The 19,686-nt window shown below is 38.9% G+C and overlaps 1 long non-coding RNA gene across 1 annotated transcript in view; it reads left to right on the top strand.

Annotated features, from left to right (window-relative positions):
• The window catches only part of LOC119850005, a 29,502-nt gene extending 13,978 nt beyond the window's left edge, over positions 1 to 15,524 (top strand). The window contains exon 3 of the long non-coding RNA XR_005290665.2: positions 14,608 to 15,524. This is a non-coding gene — a long non-coding RNA (uncharacterized LOC119850005). The remainder of the gene's footprint in view (positions 1 to 14,607) is intronic.
• The last annotated feature ends 4,162 nt before the right edge of the window (positions 15,525 to 19,686 follow it).

Here is a 19,686-nt window from a genome sequence, read left to right as displayed (position 1 = left end):
GGCTTCCCATCTAGGATGTATCTTTCTATTTCCTCAGGAACACCCTCTAAGAATTGTTCCATTTGCATTAGGAAGGGCAAATCTTCTGGAGATTTAACACTTGCTCCTGTTATCCAGGCATCCCAATGTTTCACAATGTGGTAGGCATGTCGGATAAATGACATGTCTGGTTTCCACCTTAGGGCTCTGAACTGCAGACAGGAATGCTCGGGGGTTAGCCCCATTCTGACTCTCGCCTTGGTTTTAAACAGTTCATATTGATTCATGCGTTCCTTAGGCATTTCAGCTGCCACCTCAGCTAAGGGTCCACTGAGTTGTGGCCTCAGCTCTACCATGTATTGGTCTGTAGCGATGCTGTACCCAAGGCAGGCCCTTTCCAAGTTTTCTAAGAAGGCCTCAGTATCATTGCCTGCCTTGTAGGTGGGGAACTTTCTGGGATGTGAAGCGGTACCTGGAGAAGGATTGCTATTCTGCTGAGCCTTTGCCTTCTCCATCTCCAGTGTATGCTTCCTCTCTTTTTCCTTTTCCTCCATTTTTTTTCCCTTGCCTCCATAGCTCTCCTGTGGGCAGCCTCTTTGGCTGTTGTTTGCTTTGGGCTCTATCATGTTTGCCTCTGTTTTTAACTAACTTTACACCCGAGAGTTAGAAATAAAACAAACAAAAACTTGGCTTGTAAAATTTTGATGCGCTGTAACTGGACACCTATGTTCTGATAGTGATTGTCAGTCTACAAAAAAATCCTAAAAAAGCCCCAACACCTTTATCTCCAGACAAATGGACAGAAAATCCCTTTAGTTGCTCTTAGGTTTAAAAAAAAAAAAATTGTGAATTTCCCTGCAGGAAGTTAAATACCCTGCCATTAGATAAAGAGAACTCCAACTCACAGAAGACAATTCCCTTTTGTCTCTGCTCTGGCCCCCAAGCAGAGACAAAAAAACTCTAACTGCTTTCAGCTGAAAACCTGCTTTCCAGTAGCCCAAAGAAAAGAAAAAAAAACAAATTTCCTTTTTAAAATCTGTGCTGCTTGTTCCAAAAATCTCAAAATGATTTCAAGTTAATCCCACCGCTCTGCCAGCATGTCAAGATTCCTTCCCCACTCTGAACTCTAGGGTACAGATGTGGGGACCTGCATGAAAACCCCCTAAGCTTATTTTTACCAGCTTAGGTTAAAACTTTCCCAAGGTACAAACTATTTTACCTTTTGCCCTTGGACTTTATTGCTGCCACCACCAAGGGTCTAACAAATATATAACGGGGAAAGAGCCCGCCTGGAAACATCTTTCCCCCCCAAAATCCTCCCCAAACCCTACACCCTCTTTCCTGAGGAAGGCTTGATAAAAATCCCCACCAATTTGCATAGGTGAACACAGACCCAAACCCTTGGATCTTAAGAACAATGAAAAAGCAATCAGGTTCATAGAAGAAGAATTTTAATTGAAGTAAAAAAATCACCTCTGTAAAATCAGGATGGTAAATACCTTACAGTGTAATCAGATTCAAAACATAGAGAATCCCTATGTTTAAGTTACAAAAAAAGACACAAAAACAGGAATATACATTCCATTCAGCACAGCTTATTTTTTCAGCCATTTAAACAAAACAGAATCTAACACAAATCTAGCTAGATTACTTACTAAGTTCTAAGACTCCATTCCTTTTCTGTTCCGGGCAAAAGCATCACACAGACAGAGCGAACCTTTGTTTCCCGCCCCCCTCCAGCTTTGAAAGTATCTTGTCTCCTCATTGGTCATTGTGGTCAGGTGCCAGTGAGGTTATCCTAGCTTCTTAACCCTTTACAGTTGAAAGGGTTTTATTTTCTGGCCAGAAGGGATTTTAAAGGTGTTTACCCTTCCCTTTATATTTATGACAACTTGGTTCAAGGTAAAATCTTTACCACATGTTCCCAGCAACATGGCTAACCAAATTTGTATTGAAGGATCCCTCTAAAAGTCAAAAGGCTTGCTCTTTTTTCTTCTCCAGGTGAAAGAGATACCTTGGAGTGTTTTCATCCTCACCTGTATAGTCCACCCTTTGAAGTGGATTATTCTGAGGCTTACCCCTCAAAGCAAAGTTTATTCAAGACGTAAAGAAGGCAACATTGAGTCTGGTGGCACTACGCACTTTCTTCTCCAATTTGTATGCTGAAAAGCAGGTTTGTCTTATCTCCTGCCACTTCCCCCTCTTGCTGTCCCAAGTGCCCTGTTTACTACGTATATGTAAACATACATTTCTTTAAGACAGATCTCTTTAACAAGTTTTGCCTGGTAAAGGCTGTGTGGGTTTGAACATGTGCTAACATATTAAAGGATGAATTCCTAACTTTACATATAATGTTGCTACATAATTTCTTCATGGTATAGTTGTTCAGCAAATTATTGGTTTTCAAATGATACCTCACAAGGCACATTTTGTACAATGATTATTAAAATGTGTAGGGTGCGAATATAGGTATGCTTTCTGTCACAACTCCCCATAGTAAAGTGGTCACCAAGGGTCTGAGTTACTCAGGGTATTCTGTGTTAGAGCCCTGCTCCACCCTTCCCTTAATTTCTGTTTTAGTTACCATGTGTCCTCCCCACACACATCCATTTGTATAAAATTGAATAAAGCACCAGTCACAGCCTGCAGTACTCTAAGTAAAGTGTGTTTCTTGTAAACTGAGTGGTCTCTTTACCAAACTCCCTCTTTCTCCTTACAGCAGGGATGTGAAGGCAGCTGGCCCAGGAGGTAATAGTGCATCCTCTGCCAGCTTTCTACCAGTGAAGAGTTCCCCTCTGCAAGGGGAGTTATCCACTGGCATCTCCACCCACTCTACAGCCACTTTGTTCTGTGTATGAACAGAGAACTTTAACTTTCCATTATTTGTGATTCTCATAGGACCATATCAAAGAGTTTTGTTGTTTCAATTTTTATTTATTCACCATCAATAAAACCCTTAGTATAATCACAGAGTCAAATTCTGCCCTTATGTACATGCTTTCAAATCCCATTGTAGCATGAGTAGCATATAGTTTATCAAGCCCTGGGCATCCTCCAAGGCTTCTTACATATAAAATATCCCTTACTGGAAAATATTTCTCAAATCAATTTTCCAACTGTTCTGTGCATTTTTCTTCAAGATTTTTTTTTTCCAATAAAACACCCCAATCACAAGGAAGAAGCTGTGTCAGACAAGCTCTGCTCAGCAGCTCCAAGCAGATTCAGGCAATTAAGAGAGTTCCCCATTATTCTGTGGGCCTGGGATATGCACTTTATCATAGCCGCCAGCTTTTGAAAAATGGGAAACTTGTACTGGTAGTATGCAGATGGCAGAGAGATGAGCTAAGGCCAGGGGGCTGTTGTGCTGTAGTTTTCTCAATTAGAAGTTGCTGTTACACTACAGAGTAGTACTTCTACCTGTCCCAGGTATTTATAAAATTTAAGGAAGAATAGCATGAGGTGCATTGCTGAAAACATTATATATATTAATTATATACACACACACACACGACATGCCCAGAGTGTATAATGGAAGCCCTGTGTCTCAAAAGATGCCAATTCTGGTCATTACTAAAATAGGATTGAAAATGAAACTTATTCAGCAAGACAAAACTGTCACAATTCATAATTATTTATCAAGTGCCAAGAGAGCACTTGGTACAGGACAACACATAAGACATTGCCATGGTCTCAAAGAAGATAAAGGCCCTCTCCCTAAACGGGAAGAAAAAGCAAAGGAAAAAAAAAACCACTTGTCAATTTAGGCATCAGTGCCATTGACTCACTAGGTATGAAGAACAGATGAATTACAAAGAACAATTCAAACACTACTTCCACTGCACAAATTCTCTAACAGTTTGATTTCATTTTAGCAGAAAGTCTGTGTACAGTGTCTGATATAAGAATGTGGGAGGGAAGGGAAGCTGGGATTTATTAAGGAATGTTACAAGCTGTAACTACATTGAAGGCTTGTTATATTGAATCCATTGAATATTATTTGAAAGAAAACATACCAAATTCAGATCTGGCCTAATTTCAGTGTTACAACTAGGTAAATTTGGCCCAATGTTTCCTCCTTGTGGAATCTAATTCATTCATTGTTCACATATCCCCAGTTAGTGATGATGTGTTCTGAGTTTGTCCAGTTGCTGTAAGTGCATTTTTGATATGTAACTTAATGGCACCATAGGTGGAAAACCAAATATTTTGCCACAGAAATTATAAATACAGGATCAAGTCCTGCTCTCCTTACTCACAGAAGTGAGCTCTTTGTAGTCAAAGAAATTACTTTCATGAGTAAGGCAAGAGGATTTGACTGGCATTTTTACACATTCGATTTTCCATAACTTTATCTCAGTAAGGACAGAAGGATCAAACCTTTGAGATGATTCTGTTTTTCATTTAGCTGCTTTTGCTGTTCAGATGTTTTAAGATACCCTCTAAAAATGCCTTTTGCTGTTCACAGCTAACTAACGGTAGATCACTGTGAATTGTTGTTGTGGCACTAGAACTTGTCATTTCAGAAGAATATATTCTTCGCAAATATCTGGGAACACATAATGATCAGATCCCAATTCGCCAAAGAGAAATGAAGGGCCAGACCAGAACAAAATGTGCATTTTCATGAATTATACTAAAACTTTGATTTTTAAACAAATAATGTATTTTATATTAAAATTGGCAGTTCTGATAGGGGTTTTTTTATTTGAGAAAACCTATTCTATATAAGGTTCATAATACTCACATTTCAGTGATGTACATCCTGTACTTGGCAAAAGTTTTCTCAATTTCATTATTTAATAGACAGGTCCCATTCTCCTGTTACCATAAGTAAAATCCTGCCAAAAGTCAATCTTCTGAATTGCTTTTAAATTCATTGTAATATAAATTTGGACATAAAACTTTCTTCTCCCCACCACTACCATCAAAATAGTCAGTCTATATGGAAGCTGATTGGCTTCAATTGAAGTCTTGCAGAATTTTAACAGGAAATATATTGGAAGTGAGATAGACAGGATTTTATCCAGTTACATGATTTTGTGCTCATCAGTTGTCTACAAATAGTTTATTTGCTGCTGGAAACTACAGTAGCTGGGCTTGAAGCAGAGTCAGAGTCACAAGTGTCTGATGTCACTTTTAATGTCCAGATATATCAAATTGTTACACTGAAGAAAAATTAACATATAGTACTTTTGTATTGAAATTAGTACTGGTTTACCTTAGGTAACTGACAACCAGAACACTGTCAGAACAGCAACAGATCCAAAACCATGGGCACTTTTTTCTTAAAAATTCAGAAAAATGACATCTGAGGTCATTTTTGGAAAAGGCTTATGCCAAATCTTTTTAATATATATTTTATAAATATATATCCATATATTTCCAAATTTTAGAATGCTAGCTGTTCTAGCAGATGCCTGAGTTCATTGCGATAATAGCCTGGCTTTGCAATTGGATACAGACCCACAGGAAGTGTGAGAGAAGCCATTTTCTCTGTATTGCCTGCATAAAGAAATCTCCCTAAATTCAAACACCAAGGACCAAATTCTTACACTCTTAATTTCATTAAGAGTCCAACTCAAAATAAATGGAAAGAAACCCATTAACATATCAAAAAGTAGTATGTTTTTACCTTGGGATTTTTGTGAAGTAAGATGCTAAACAAGTTTTAATAAGAGATTTGCCTTGATTGAACGGTGTACTTATCACCTTGCTCTGTTTCTTCTGGTACCTTAACAAATAACATGTCAATGGATAGTCACTAGCATGATGTCTAGAAGAGTTTTAGCAGTTAAAATGAAGAAAAAAAAAAGTGATGGTGAACCAGGAAATATCTTTATTATTGGTTATGAATATAGTGCATGTCTCTGTGTTTATGATCTGCTATTAGCTAAAGCGTTATTAGCTCAAAAGGGGAACTAAATAGGAGGAACCAATGGAACAAAATAGGAGAAGCAACACAATGGACTAGATAAAGAGAATTCCAAAAAACTCATCATCAGTTAATAGCCATATTAATAGCTGTGATGAGGGAACTTCTCTGTTGGAACCCTGGTTACACAGCTGTTTTGTCAAGGCTGAGAATGTGAGATCAAAAGAAACTGATCAATTAAAATATCCTCCCTGTAGAAGGAGAAGGGGAAAGTTGTCAGCAGCTGCAGGTTAGCAGAGAGGCATGGTCTGCAGAAAGCAGGCTACAACTTTCCCCCCCCAAGAGAATGGAAGGCACCAAGGTTAAGTCATGTGTTCCGAATTAATTCCATCCCACAGTGAAGTGGAGGTATGGGGCCTGTCATTTTTAAGAGGTGCACTTGAAGGACAGGAAAAGGGTGTCAGAAGGGGTAGCCTACAGCGGGACCATGACAACAGTTATCAGAATTTATCAAGAAAGTACACAAATTATATAGAGAAAATAAATCCATTTACTTGGGAGAATATTCCCAATTGATTAGTAAAAATGGTACAATCTCTACATTAGTTGTTTGAGAACATTTATTCAAAATATATAAACCTGAACAAATCTCTAAAGTACAGTGAACAATATGGGAACATTAATTTTCATATCCAAAGGCTCAGATTTTCTATGCACTGTATTTTTATTAGATATGAACAATATGGTACATTGACTTTGGGAATAATCTATTCTGCTTACTACAGTGCTTTCTGACCTGAAAGTTTATCCTAAAACATTAGGGATTATTTACTTCTTCATGCCCACATGTGAGCGCGCGCATTTTCCTTTTCCCCCCTCACAAACTAATATTAAGACTATGACTGTCCATGTGGTTGGGGCCTTTTGGCACATCCTGTCTAGCTAGTGCACAGATAAATTTTGCAGATTTGAAATTTGTTTTTATTCACAATCAGAATGAAAAGAATTTTGAAATTTTTCATGAACTGAACTTTTAAAAAATTTAATTTGGGGTCAATCAAAACATTTAATTCAATTTTAAAATATCATTTAATTAAAAATGTATTTAATTTTGAAAATATTTGAATTTAAAAAACATTTAATTCAATTTTGACTTTTGATGTTTAATTCTGACAGTTTCACTTTTGTTTTGTTCTAAATTAAATTTTGTCATAATGGAAATATTCTGACAGAACGTTTCAATTTTGATAATCACGATTTTCCAACAAAAAAATGTTCCGTCAGAAAATTTTCCAAGTACTTTAGTGCCAGCTCTTAATAGAGCCTGGTTAGGGTCTTATCACAAAATCTATTGAGACACATATTTGGCCCATCGACATCATCACAGCCTGTAAGCACCTATCAAATACTGAAAAACACAAACAACAATGTCTCTTGTACTTTCTTCCCAGTTTGTAGAAAGAATAACTTGGATTGGTTTATACTTTTTGCATGTTTCTTTTGTGTGCAGGCACAGAGAACTTATTGAGAGAAAGTTAAATCAAAGAACTGAAGTTTTGAAATTAATTCAGAAACTAGTTAGTTCCATGGTCATTCTTATATCTTGCAGGATTGATATCCATAGCTGAGATCTATTTCCTGTGACAGTTTCTCTCAGATTGCTTGAGTGATTGGATTAATTTTTTCAGTGAAATATAGTTCTCATGGGAAGTCCTGGTCGAATAGGAAAAGATGATTCTCAGGTACCTACAGAAAGTTCCATGGAAGACTTTGAATACAATGCCAGAGATTTCGGTGAGCCAGTGCAGAGAGTGGGGCAGTAGTGCCTTGCCTGCCTCTCTCTACACCAGAAAGAGGATGGAAAAAATCACTAAATCCATTTAATTAATTAATGGTTAAATTATGCTTTTTTTTGTGCATCCCCGAGTAAGGGATTGTGCATAACTTCACTACCTCAGGAGCAGCTCTGGGAGTCACTGTGTCTCAGTCTGGATGACATGGTTGTGATGGTTTCCCCCCAGAATGCCACCAGGAACTAGGGTACTACTGAGCCCTCTGACTCACCAGCCTGGGCTCCCTCTCACATTGCGCTGGTGTGACAAGCTACAGACCCACTCCTGGTTCTCCACTTCCACCAGCATTCACACAGGTAGGAACACATCCAGCAGCAGTTACATGCAGGCACTCTGACCAGCCACTGCATGAACCAACAATTGAGAGGCTACAGCCAAGATAAATCCCAGCTCAGCAGGCACGGACTCCAGAGCTGTACCTCCTACACTGGTCAAAATCCCGACCAATATGAATTTATTATCCAGTTTGCCTCTCCCTCAATGTGGAGAGGAAATGCAGCAGCTCCTGCTCCTTAAACTAAGATTCCCAAGCACTTCACTCCAAACTTACTGGTTTAGATTAAAAAATATAAAATAAACTATTACATAATAGCAAACAGATCAAAGCAGATCACCTAGCAAATAAACAAACATACAAACTACAATTAACATACTAGAAGAATAGGAACTGAATTCGCAATCTCTCACCCTGACTGATGATACAAGCAGGCTTGCAGATTCTCAAGGCACAAGCTGCACTTGCTTTGCAGCTTGGGATCCCCAGGTTTTCATACACAGACTAGAATTCCCTTTAGCCTAGATCCAGCTCTCCCCCCAGTTCAGTCTTTGTTCCTCTGGTGTTACCAGGAGCCCTCCTGTGTGGGGAGTGAAGAACAAGAGATGTCACTCCCTGCCTTATATAGCTTTAGCATATGGTGGGAACCCTTTGTTTCAAACTTGGTTCCCAGACCAGTTTGTGGAAAAATACAGACATCACAAAATGGAGTACAGAGTCATGTGGCCTGGTCACATGTCTTGCATATCTTGCCAAGTCATAGCAACAATTACTTACAGGCTGTCTGGAACGTTCTCAGGAATGCTTACCAGTTGGGGAATAAGCTTTTGGTAAAGCCTATTGTTTTTCCTAATGGCCATTACCTTGAATAGCCCCGACACAGCTGGCATTCTAGATTAGAAGCATTTTGCCTAGTGGGCGTCACCCAGGTGTGACTACATGTGAAATCTAGACATATAGTCAATATTTAGAACTTCAAAATACAAAAAATGATACATGCATACAAATAGGATAATCGTATTCAGCAAATCAAAACTTTTCTAATGACACTTTACATGATGCATCTTGTACAAAATGCATCATAATTATGCCAATCGTATCATATATATAATATATATATATATATATATATATCACTGAAGAATATGGGGTACAGTGTCACAATGATTATCTGTTCACTTTTCAGAGAGAGAGAGAGAAATGTAAAGACAGTGTTCCATGCATTTTACTAGGAGAGAGTTATTTCTGATGAGACCTTAAAAATGAATTATTACAACAAAATAAGCAATTATATAGAATTTACAGCTTTAAAACACAACTGAATGCAAAATGCAGAAACATGTTTGCTAAAATATTCAATTTGTTTCAAAACTATTTCTCATCAATATTTCACATTTTTGAAAAAAAATTACACTATACAGACCAATCAACGCAAAAAAAAAAATCACACAAATTGTTAAATATTCCAAAGATTTGAAATTTTTCAGATAGCTCAAGTCTATTTAATTTTGCCAACATCCTTAAGAGGGATGGAAATAGGTAGATATAAATTTTTTTTGTTAATATATGTGAAAAAAACAGACACATATGGGTTAAATGCCATTATAATCTTATAAAAATTAGAATGGCCTTTTCATGCAAAAAAATAAAATTAAAAATGTTAAGGTTGAAAAGTCAGGTACTCCAAAATTAGGAAATACCCTGTATACCAGTCATGAGATTTATCACACCGCACTTCAATTATGCCAATTAAATAATTTACCTTATGTACTAATAGTTTGAATACTTCCTATTTATTCCCCATACTCCTGGCATCTAAGATGGTGAGCAGATTCTCACACATACCCATTTTTCTCTTGTTCCTCCTAAAACCTTATTGTAATTTTCTATTTCCGTGGCCCCTCCCCTCCCCCCCCAAAAAATCTTATTCTGTGTTAAGGTTACTTTTTAAAAAACCTGGGCTTTTGTCAAATGCCCTCCTTTTTACTTAGTTTGAAGCCCTCCTCACTAGGTTGGTTAATGTTCAATGGTGCTGTTCCTCTTCTTGGTCAGGTGGACTCAATCTCTTTGTCAGCAATCCTCCTTGGTTAAGGAAGCCAAAGCCCGCCTGTTGACACCATGTGTGTAGCCGTGCATTCATCTCCCGGATGCATGTGTCCCTTTGCCTGGGGCCTTACCCTCAATCAGAAGGATAGATAAGAACACTACTCTGCCCCTGACTCCTTCACCATCACTCCCAGAACCCTGTATTGACAGCTGCTCTTCTCAGAGTCACACCAGGCAGTTTCATTAGTGGCCACCTGCGAGAGCAGCATGGGGAAGTTGTCAGAGGGAAGGATGAGCCTAGGCAACCTTGAATGTTGGAGCTCCAGAATGGTAGATTCTATTTCAGGTTGTGAGAGGAGCAGGCTCTCCTGTCCCTGTCCATCTCCTTGTCACAGTCCCAGTTTCTCCTGATGCATCGTCTTGGGTCTTAGCCCCAGTCTCCCTTCCTTCTCCCCTGCACCACTTTACCCTCTCACCTCCACTTTCCAGTCCCTATGTCCCTGCTGTGCCCTCACTTGCATCCCAATCTCAGTCCTCCCTGCCCTATCTCCTCATCCCCTCACAATCTTTGGCTCCTCATGCCAGTCCTGCCTCCTCTGCGTCCCACTCAGGCTTTTCCCCCCTCTGCACTACCTGGGCTGCAAAAGGTGGAGTACTGAGAACATTGAAGAGAGCCTTTGTATTCTCAGATCTTATTCCTCAGCAGCCCCGGCAGTCAGAAGCAGCAATTGCAGGGGAAGGACGGAGTGTGCACAGTTGCTTTATAGGGATGGTACATATGCAGTCTGACTCGCGCACAGGTGCTGTGAGGAGATGGAGTATCTTCAATGCAGATGGAACAATCTGGGAAGTGTTTACTGAGCATATGTGAATTGAGATTTTTCAAAAAGAAAAGGAGGACTTGTGGCACCTTAGAAAATAACAAATTTATTTGAGCATAAACTTTCATGAGCTACGAAAGCTTAAAAAAAGCTTAAAAAAAAGCTTAAAAAGCCTTTTTAATTTTTCAGACCACCACCACATATTAAGAGCTAGGAAATGAGTATTCTAAGACAACCATCATAACAATCATAAATTATCAAATGCTTGGGTTTCTGAAGAACAGCTTTTAATACAAATGATTATAAGCAGTAGCTCAGCTTTTTCCAAGCCTTGATAATGACATCTGTTTAATGTCTCTCCTAAATTTATTTTTTCCTTATGAATGCAAAGTCTGTATTAAAAAAAGAGCAGGGAAAGGCTGCAAATCTTTGTGGGCCTGAGTCTGCTTTCTGACAAGTGTGTAAATGAGGAGTCACTCCACTGAATCAACGCTTTACACTAGAGTAAAACTGGTTAAAAATAAAATTAGATTGAAATTCTAAGGGCTTTTTAAATAACTCAGTTAAAGTACATTGCATCTTTGATTTACAGTATTCAACTATAAGAGAAAATATACAGAAATGTCACCATGGGATTTTCCAAGTCTTTATTATATGTGCCAAAATGCGCATATAAAAAAAAATACACACACAGGGAAGGAGAGTCATTTCTTCAGCACAAAACTGCCCTGCTATATGAGTATACCTTTCTGTGAATTGCACTCAGCTAGAGTGGCGCTTCTCAGAAACCTACTTTTTTTTTTAGTACATCATACCAGATCTCATCAATTGCAATCGCATGATAAAACAATAATATCAGAAATGTATCAGGAAATTCTGTTTTACACACACACACACATCACCTCACAATAGCATGCATGAACACTTAAAATAGTCATGCCAATGAAAGACAGTCATTCCTGAATCCAGTGTGAGATAGGAAATTTGTTACATCATTTTCATCTGGTTCTAATATCCTTCAGATATTTAATTTTCACTGTGAGAAATCATCATAATTCACCAAGATGATCACCTACAGCTCAGAAACCCTATACACCAAAAGGAGCCAAGAGCCAGCCCAGAAATACAATGACCTACTTTCATGAATTCAATCCAATCATAGGAACATAGGAATTGCCATACTGGATCAAACCCAAGGTACATTTAGTCCAGTATCCCATCTCTAACAGTAGCCAGAACAAGATGCTTCAGAGGAAGGTGTAAAAACTCCAGGGTCGGCAGATGTGAGATAATCTCACCCTCCGATGATCTCTAATAGTTAGAGATTGGTTTTAAGCCAGCAGCGCAAGGTTCAATCCCACAAGAATTCATGGAAGAATTGACAGCAATCATGTCCATTGTCTATGATATTTTCTCCTGCCATTTCTTGGTTATAAAAGAGCAGAGGTGGTCTAGGACCCCAAATAACACTGATTGTCAGACCTACTTTCTTGAGGGACATTTTATACCCATTTGAAAGAACTCAAATCTGAGCAACGCTAAAAAATGGACCACTTAATGCTACAAATGGCATAAACTACCAGCCACTGTTTAACCTTTTTTCTAAGCAAGCTAATCATGAAGTTAACCACAAAAAAAGTGTGTCACTGCTGGTCAGCTGCCACATCATGGATACTGCTCCCTCGGGCTTCAGGCCAAGGCATAGTACCAAGACAGCACTTGTTATTTTGGTAGACAACCTCCCCCTGTCCACTGACAAACTCACATTGGAACAAAACTCAGCCAACTGTGTGCTTAGCAACACAGGTCAGAATGGACCCATCATTCTGGTGGCCCTACTCCAACTGTGCATTGAATACAGATTTTAGCTCAGAGTGTCTACCCCAATAGCCAAAGTCCTCAATATGGGATTCACTGTAGCTACATTCATGAAAATATTCCATGTTTTCCAAGTTCTAAATACAATAGCATGCCTCCTTTTTTGAGTGTCCAACTTGAGATGTCTTAAAGGGACTTGATTTTCTAAAAGAGTGGAGTGTCCTCTCTCTACAGCTTGGGCCCATTTTAAGGAGTCTTGAGTTAGGCACCCAAAATCAGTAGCCACTTTTGCAAATGTTGGCTGAAAGTTGAGTTTATCCTTGGGGAAAAAAATAGCACACACAAAAGTTGGACAGTTTGTTTTCCTCTAAGTTGATGGAACTATGGTAATTATTGTACTGTTGCTGTTTTTTAAATTGAGCAGCTAGTGAATGTGTGGGACTCCAGGAATATTCTGGTCGGTATTTTCTTTGGTGCAGTCTTGCTTATTTACAAGGAATAGCCAATTCCTGCTTCTCTGAATGTAGCAGGAACCAGGAACAAAAGGAAGCAGTTTCTTGGGTCACAGCCACAAGCCTCCTTAGCCAGCAAATCCAGAAGCATGTTCTCAAACTTTTTCCAAGGACACACTGGCTTTCTTGGTTTTTTGCCTCTGCTTTTCTCTCTGTTCTTGTCTCTCCTCATCTTCTGTTCTTTTTTCCCTCACACACTTTACCTAAAACATTACTCAGAAAAAAGACCCATCACCCACACAGTGCAAAACTCCTGGGCAGGCTCTATTAGGCCTTACTTTAGGTATGGCCACTTAATGGTCTCACAACGATCTTAAGTGAAAGGCACATTCACACACCCACCAATTTCTATGGAGTTTTAACTCAATCCATAAAAAGGTTCAATCCAACAATAACTATGTATACCCGTTTTTTGCCGAGCAAGATCTTAATGCCAAAGTGCACAGAGAAAATAATTTAATTTAAAGGTAAAATAAAAAAGGAGTTAAACACTTATTTGAAGTATGAAACTTGGGTATTAAACAAGTAGTTTTCATGTGTTCTAAATAGTAATCGAAAAGTGTCTTACATTTCTTCAAACTTTTCCTTCTAATAGTACTTTAACAATATAAATATTAAACTTCCTATGCTTGAAGGTGGAGCTTAAGTGGTTTTAACCATGTGTGGAAGAAATAATCCATTATGGATATAACTAACCCGCCTTAAATTTTAAATCTCTTTACTGGGTGAATTACCTGATTTATGAAAAACTATGGAGTAGCATTAGTAAAAATGATAATCTTCTTATTGGTGATTATCTGAGTCAGGTACATCAATCATTAAGACAATCTGGAGAGAGAGAGAGAGAGAGTGCACGTACATGTGCACTCTTAAGAGCAGGTATAATCATGGTCAGAGTGTTTCATGTTATATCATATCTCTCTCCCTCCCTCCATATATGTTATTCTTTTAAGAAAATTGACTCTCACTCAACACAACACAAGCTTTCCTGCTCCCCCTCAGTCCTTAATGTAGAGTAAATGAGCACATTAGCTTGGGGAAAGAGAAACTATGGGCCCTTTTCTGAACAATCCACATTGAACTATCAGTCAGTATACCAACAAGGTGGGCCTCTTTTAATACTTTCTTCTGTTTTTATCATGTTATTATAAGGCAGCCAAAACTAGAACTGGGTAATTTTTCTCATGCATTCTCACCCTCTTCCTGACAATGACTTCTCTGTCAATGGATTGTGAAAGATATTTAGATTATTTTCCAGACCCGCATGGAAGTGCACATACACTATGGTTTTTAAACAGTGTAGACATGTGTGCACATTTTACTTTACCATGCACACATCTGACAATGACCACTAGGTCTAAAGGGCGGGCTGAAGGGAATGTATGATGGGTCTTATTGTAATGCATGTGTTTTTATTTGTTTTCCCTTGCAGGCATCTTGGTTTACAGTGTACATTACTCCATCTCAGAGTCTGAAGCAATTTTTTTGAACCCTCTGACCTGCTACAGAGACAATGGAGCTTCTACAGAATAAGGAACAGCAGTCGCAGAGCAAGGGTATGCACTTTTTACCTCGGAACATTGCTTTTTTTCCTGAGCATGGATAAACTTTGGGAATTGTGCAAGTGGTTCTCAGCATGCTTGCACAGAATGTAAGTTTAGACATACTCCACAGAGTACAGCAAAAGCTAAATGGAAGTATTTTGACACCAACCAGCATTTGCGCATCATCAGCCACTATAACTTAACTGTCTATATAAAGTAGCCCTTAAATCACTTTTCTTGCATTTTCCAGCACCAAATGTGTATCTACATGGTTCTGTAACTAGCAAAGAAAATTATGTTGAAACAGTCACTGGGAAGTCAAACAGCAGTTCAGGTTTCAGTGCTGATATCTGAACTCTTTACCAGTATGTCAGTTAAAATATCAAACATAGGATGAGAAATCTAAATTGCTACTTTCCAAATAAGAATTATTGGAAAATTATAGCCATTTAACCCCAATGTTATAATTCAGAGTTAAGATTTTAAAGTGGGAGATTGTCAAAAGCACAAAGGGTAGTTAGGAACCCAATTCCCATTTGTAGTATTCAGCAATCACTCAGTAATTAAGATTCTTGCCAGAGATGTAGTTTATTCTGAATCTTGTTCCAATTTGATATATCTGAAAATCCCCCCAAATGACTGACATGAGTTTCTAGCAGTGCTGCATTCTTGTATTTGGTGGAACACAGCAGCAGCAGCTGATAACTCATGCTTCACTATTGCCATTCTGTAATTTAACGGTGCTAAATACAGATCAGAGTCTGACTCTGCAGATTTTCAGTAGGCTTTTATTAGTCTGACACAATTTTTTACTAACCCATTGGATTGGGAATAACAGAGACTAGCGGTTACATGTCTAAACCTATTCTTCACTGCAAACGACTGAAACTGTGACCTATTGTCAAAAGAAACTATGCCAGGTATACCTTGTCTAGAAAAGACAGATTTACTATGCACAATCATCTGTTTAGCTGTATCATCTTCTAGGAAGGGCCTGAGGGAAGCGAGAAGTCTATGCCAAATACAGTCTTTCCCACCCAACAAACAAATTTATGCCTAGTTTGCTTGGGGGTGAAGGGGTAATTTTTTGTGTGCCAACAACATGGACTCTTTTGCTTGACCTACACTTTAGGCCTATATTTTTGGCATATGCATCACTCCCTAATAGATTTCTCAATGTTACTATTCATTTGAGGCCAGTTCTCCTAGATTTTTCAATCCCTAGATGATCTTAATGTTACAGGAAAAAATATGTTAAAAAGGAATCACGCTCCCGGTGCCTTTAAATCAAATCCTATTTAGTACTGAGAGATCCATTGATGATCGGAACTGGGAGTATGTTGTCACAATCACTCTGTACCAATAGCCTTGACTACTTTCTGCAGGTTCTCACCACGAGCAGTAGCTCTGGCAATCACAATCCACATTTTGTCTGAAAGCAAATTGATTTTTTAAAAAAAAAATCAGACTGACATGTCCAAAAGCTAGCTCTAGATTTTGCTTCACTACACTTTTATCAAATGCTCTGGAGTTTGTGTCTGTAAACCCCAAATCTCTAACAGATTTGTATTCAGTTTGAAAATCAGACATTTTATATCTGAAAAAATTATCTCTGTAGTCTCAGGGGCAGTGCTTGCCATGCCTCTTTTGGCAACGGCAATAAATAATTCATGATCAGTTTCAGCTAACACAAGTCTCACATGTATAAAGATATGAGAGGCTTTTACATCCTTGACCTAAGATCAAAGCCTCTTTTTTTGAAAGTATTTACATTGAGTTTTTGTTAGTTCCTGTGAAACACTAGCCACAGGTCTCCAATTTGATCATGTTTCTGTAAGAGGACTTCATCAATACCCTCCTTGGTGGCATCTGTGGACAACTTAGTTTTGTGCTTACTGTCATAGTACCTCAGGACAATGGTCTCTTAATCAGGGGTGCTGGAACAGGGAGGGCCACTTTTACCACTTTTACTTTTACCTTAAGGATGAGTGACAGGGAGAGGGTCTTGGGAGGGAAGAGTCAGTGTGGGAGTGCGGCCTTGGGGGAAGGGACGGTGAAGGGATAGGGCTACATTTTGGGCACTGATGTCTTCCCCCCCCGTCAGGATGCTTCCACCACTCCCCGTTCTTAATTAACCATTTCAGTTGCCCAAATTCTTCACTAAGATTTACAATATGTCCATTGGACATCTTTTAACTGGGTGCTGGTTCAGACAGCTAGATTAGGCACAAATTTCTCTACATAATTCACCATTCCAAGGAATTTTTGTATCTCTTCCATATCTGTTGAGGCAGATACACTGGTGATGGTTTCACCCTTCCTGTGATCTATCTATATACCTTTCTGTGTTAACTTATCTTTCAGATATTTTATTTCAATTGCACATATTTTTCATTCAGCTTTAACCCAGCAGCTTTGGTTATTTCCAAAACTCCTTGGAGCCCCTTGTCACGCTCTTCTACTTTTTTCCCCTCAGCACAAGAAATCAAATATAAACCTTAGTACCCTCTAGACCATCAAACATTTGTTGCATTTTCCAGTGAAACATTTCAGGATCTGAACACAACCCAAATGGCAGTCTGCAGATCAAGTGTCTCCCAAAAAGAGGTTGTTGAATGCGTACAGTGGTGTGCTCTGTTTTTGTAAGGGCGCCTGGCAGAACTCTACAATGCTTCAAAAATAGAAAAATATTTGCCATCAGCCATCTCCCCAAAAATGTCTCCCTTTCTAGGTAGTAGAAAATGTTCCCTTTTTATATATTTAATTTTATGGGTCTATACATAAGCAAAGGTTTCCATCTTTTTTTCCCACACTGTCCAAGTGTATCCACTTTGTCAGTTTTTCTACTCACTTTGATTCCCAGAGCAATGGGTCTATCTAGCTCTTCTTTTAATCTCTGCCTCAGGGCAAGGGGAGTTTTCCTGGAAGTGTGAATTGTGGGATAATTGGGCTCTCTCAGTTCTATTCTGCACTGAGAGTTTCCCTATCTCCTGAAAGTCATCCTCAAACTCTCACAGTTGTTTTGGTTCCCTGCCCCTCCAATGAGTGCATCTTCCTGATGGGATGAGGGATTTGACACACTTTTTAAAACACAATAATGGGCACTTTTCCTTTTACAAAAATATTTTTTTCAATATTTTACCCCCTACATTTAGTTCACATGCTTCCTTAGTAGGGATTAACTCACCACTGTAAACCCTGAGTTTTACCTATTTACTTTCTACCTGTGGCTTTTCTTTTAGTGTTACTAACAGTGTTTCTGGCAACATGTGCACTTGTCCCATTTAAAGGAACAGATGTTCCATTGGCTTTCAGATTGATACTCCATTCACCTTGTGCTGAAATATTATCCATTGCGCCAATGAAAAAGTAATCTGAGCTTGTGGTGCTGTTGTTGTCTTCTTTGTCCACACTCTGCTAGTGGTTGCATCCTCTTGCAAAGGGCAGTTCTTATCTTTTTCCCACATGCTGGGCATTGTCTTAACTTGTGTTGGCTGCCACAGCGAGTGCAGCTCAAGGTGCTGTTTTTGCTGAACTCTGACTTTGACCTGCACAGGCCTTTCTGCCTCGGGTCTCTTTTCTTGTACTATTTTGGCTTCTCTATTATGTCTCCAGTATAAAAGCACTGTCTACCCTTCTTAGGATTGCCAATTTTAGGTGGGCGTATTCCTGGAGGTTTCATCACATGACAATCTTTAATTAAAGATTAATCTTTTAATTCTTGGAGACTCCAGGACAATCTTGGGCGGTTGGCAACCGTAACCCTCCATAAGCTTCATTCTGGACTGGGTGACTTCAATTGCTTGTCAAATTCTAATTGCTATTTCAAGGGATCTATTAGTCTAAACTTTTTGTTCCAGATTCCCATAGTGATCTGGGTTATCATTAGGAACTTGATTCCCAAAATTGCAAGACTGGCTGTTCAGCCTCACCTCTGTTACAATCTCTTTTACCATTTCACATTTATTTTGTACCCTGCAATTAAACACACATCTTTCAGGAGTCTAATTTTTACATGGAGCACTGTACTCCTCAAAATTTCTGTAATAGTTTCATAGTTAGTCTCCTCTGCATGAATTAATTAAAAACTGTTAAACACATCAAGTGCTTCAAAACCAGCCACTATCCAAAAAAGGCCACCTTCTGAAGGTCTTCCTTTTTTGCTTGCACAGATTGCATGAAGTTTCAGAATAAAGCACTGTTTGAACTTCCTCCAGTTATCTTCCACATTTCCAGAGAGTTGCAGCTCTTGGAGCTCTTACCCCAAGCAGAAGAATAGAGAAGTTATTTTTTCCCATTTCTTCTTGCTCCTGGTACCATGTAGTGTTCTGTGACTACTCAGTGATTAAGGTGCTTGCAAGAGATCCACTTTAATTAGTATCTGGTTCCAACTATCTGTGCCTTACAAGAGCTTCACCTTCCCACTGATATTTTCTTGTTTGAAAGCTCTGTTATTAAAGGCACAGCCCCCAACACCACACCTTGATTTTCAAAGGGAATTAGGTACCCAAATTCCATTTGTGCCTTTGAAAATGCCTCACACACAAACACACACACGCTGCCTCCTTTTATGACTCTACTCCTTAGACCAGTGTTTGTAAATCTGACAGTGCCAGGCTAGTCTGGGGAGAAGAAAAACAATGAGAATGAGGTGAGCAGCATGCTACTATTCCCTACTGCAAATGTGCTTCTGTGCCGGGTTGCTGGTCACTGGAACAATTTGTATAGTAGGAGTGCTGAGAGCCATTGAAGCAATGTTGTGTAAACCCTATATATAATGGAAACCACTTTAAGCCACGTGGTACAGCAGCACCCCCAACAATCATGCTTCTGTGAGCAGCTTGTAGAAATCCAGCAGACTCTCTTGTGGTCATTAGTACATCTAACCATAGGAGAGGCCATGCATATAAGGGCTACAGGCTGCAACTCTAACCAGTTTTGTGTATCTGCTCTCACAACATGCATCT

Source organism: Dermochelys coriacea, chromosome 1 (assembly GCF_009764565.3).
Source record: "Dermochelys coriacea isolate rDerCor1 chromosome 1, rDerCor1.pri.v4, whole genome shotgun sequence".
Classification (NCBI taxonomy): domain Eukaryota; kingdom Metazoa; phylum Chordata; order Testudines; family Dermochelyidae; genus Dermochelys; species Dermochelys coriacea.
This window is presented reverse-complemented; position numbering and strand designations above follow the sequence as displayed.